Raw genomic sequence first — 2,500 nt, 5'->3', positions numbered from 1 at the left:
CTTGGCACTTCAGGTCCCCGAGTCCCCCTTCAAGAGTTCCCCCCCCCCGTACACCGCCATTGGCACTCCAATAGCCATATTCTCATTCAAAAGGGCCACCCCTGGAACTTCAAGTCCCATATATCCCCATACTAGAGGAACCTATGGTACTCCTGGTCCCCATGTTTCCTTTCAAAAGGTACCACTGGCCTTCCAGGTCCCATAATCGCCTTCAAAAGGAACCCCTTTGGATTTAAGTTCCCATGTTCTCTTTAAAAAGGAGCCCCCTTGCACTTCAAATCCCTCAAAACCCCATACAGGAGGGCCCCCCTCACATTCCAGAACCCCATTCAATTCTCCATATCCCCTTTCCAGAGGGCCCCATGGTACTCCTGGACCCAATATTAACCTTCAAAAATGGCGCTTTGGGACTTAAAATCCCCATATTTTACTTTCCAGAGGGCCCCCTAGCATTCCAGGGCCCCATATTCTTCTTCAAAAGGAGCCCTTTGGTACTTAAAATACCCATGTTTCCCTTCAAAAGGGACCCCTGGTATTCCAGGCCCCCTACATGCCCCTTCAAAAGGGGGCTCTTTGGACTTTAAGTCTCCATAACTCCATACCAGAAGGCCCCCTCTGGTACCCCAGCCCCATCTTCGCCTTCAAAAGGGGCCCCTGGGAATTGAAATCTCCATATTCCTCTTCAAAATGGGCCCCTTGGCACTTCAGGGACCCATGACCTCATACCAGAGTCCCCCATGGTACTACAGGCCCCCATATTTCCTTTCAAAAAGGGGCCCCATTTGCCCTAGTGCCACTGTACATCCTCCTCCTACTCCTCCTCCTCCTCTTCCTCCTCCTTCTCCTCCTCTTCCTCCTCCTCCTCCTTCAGAGATTCCCCTCAGCAAACCTCAAATCCGGGAGCGCTGCCTCGTTACATATTTATTCCCGACAATACTCCCTTTCACCCCCCTTCCCCCTCCTCCTTCCTCCTCTTCCTCCTCCTCCTCCTCCTCTTCCTCCCGCTCCCATGCCTCGCTTGCCACTGGTTAGTCCTGTTTTACGGTCGAGGCTCTTGTTTTCATGGGTGCACGTATATGTATGAATTATATACACAAGTGTGTATACATGCACTTATATACTCATGTACAAATGTGTACACACGTTTATTTACATGTGTATGTTTACATGTATATGTATATGTATGAATTGGTAAATACACATGTACATGTATGTATTCATGCACTTATGTACACATGTACAAATGTGTACACACATGCTTATTTACATTTGTATGTTTACATGTATATGTATATATGTGTATGTATATGTATATGTACATGTATATGTATAGACGAGCACAACCTTTGGCCTTCATAAGAAAAGAAAGACGGGAAAGAGAAAAGAAAGAGACAAAGGAAAAAAAATCAACAATTCTTAGAACTGTCGCCTACTATTCTCGGCCTGTGTATGTGTCACGCTAACATCCACCTCAAGGTCACAGCCCTTCACTCCTTCAATACAGCGACGCACTCCATACACTTGTTTCCCATGTCTGCCGTCAGACGATTTTATTCAAGACAGTGGTGGGTCACCGCGGGACGTGACCCCATTTTGACCTGAGGTCATACCCTCGTTATCTTCTTTAGATGATAAAAATCGTCTGCCGGCAGCTTCGGGATATGAATACATAAGCCCCATCACCGAATTGAAGGTGGAATTGTGTTTTGTCATACCAATTCGTGGTTCATTCTATTCACTTGTGGGTACCCGGGGTTTAGACATCATCAAAGGCTCACTAGCATGTTTATATATCCTAAGCCCTTATATATAAAATAAAGAATGATGGGATTCTATAACACAGCTATTCAAAGTTCGAATCCTGAAGACTTCGTGAATTTATTGGCCGAGAGATGGTTTGGGTTTCCTTTTCACTCCAAATTCACCTCTTGAGTGTTACATGTACAATAGTCTAGTTGGAGCGAGGGAAATGGTTATATACACACTTTATGTATATATATATATATACATATATATATATATATATATATCTATATATATATATATATATATATATAAATATATATTATATATATATAAATATATATATACATATATATATAGATATATATATATACATATATATATATATACATATATATTATATATATATATATATATATATATATATATATATATACATATATATGCACAAATTTCACAAGGCACACGTGAATCACAAATATGCAGAACCCACTAGGAAGGGGAAAACACACGGTGTCCGAGCGCTTTTGTGATATATTCACATTATCAAGGAATGCAGAAAAGTGAGCGCAAGCAAGTTAAGATACAGGGTATAAATAGGACAAGTGAGACATTTACCCCCTCTCCGAAACGTGATAATGTGAATGTATTACGAAAGCGGTCGGACTTCGTGTGTTTTTCCTCTTCCTAGTGGATTCTGCATATATATATTATATATATATATATATATATATATAAATATATATGTATATATATA

At 41.2% G+C, this 2,500-nt stretch overlaps 1 protein-coding gene across 10 annotated transcripts in view; it reads right to left on the bottom strand.

The window, feature by feature from the left end:
- Window positions 1-2,500, bottom strand: part of LOC143027069 (transient receptor potential-gamma protein-like) — a 529,595-nt gene that overhangs the window by 393,774 nt on the left and 133,321 nt on the right. The gene's annotated exons all lie outside the window — the stretch shown is intronic.

Source organism: Oratosquilla oratoria, chromosome 7 (genome assembly GCF_046742065.1).
Source record: "Oratosquilla oratoria isolate Oo_2021 chromosome 7, ASM4674206v1, whole genome shotgun sequence".
NCBI lineage: Eukaryota > Metazoa > Arthropoda > Malacostraca > Stomatopoda > Squillidae > Oratosquilla > Oratosquilla oratoria.
This window is presented reverse-complemented; position numbering and strand designations above follow the sequence as displayed.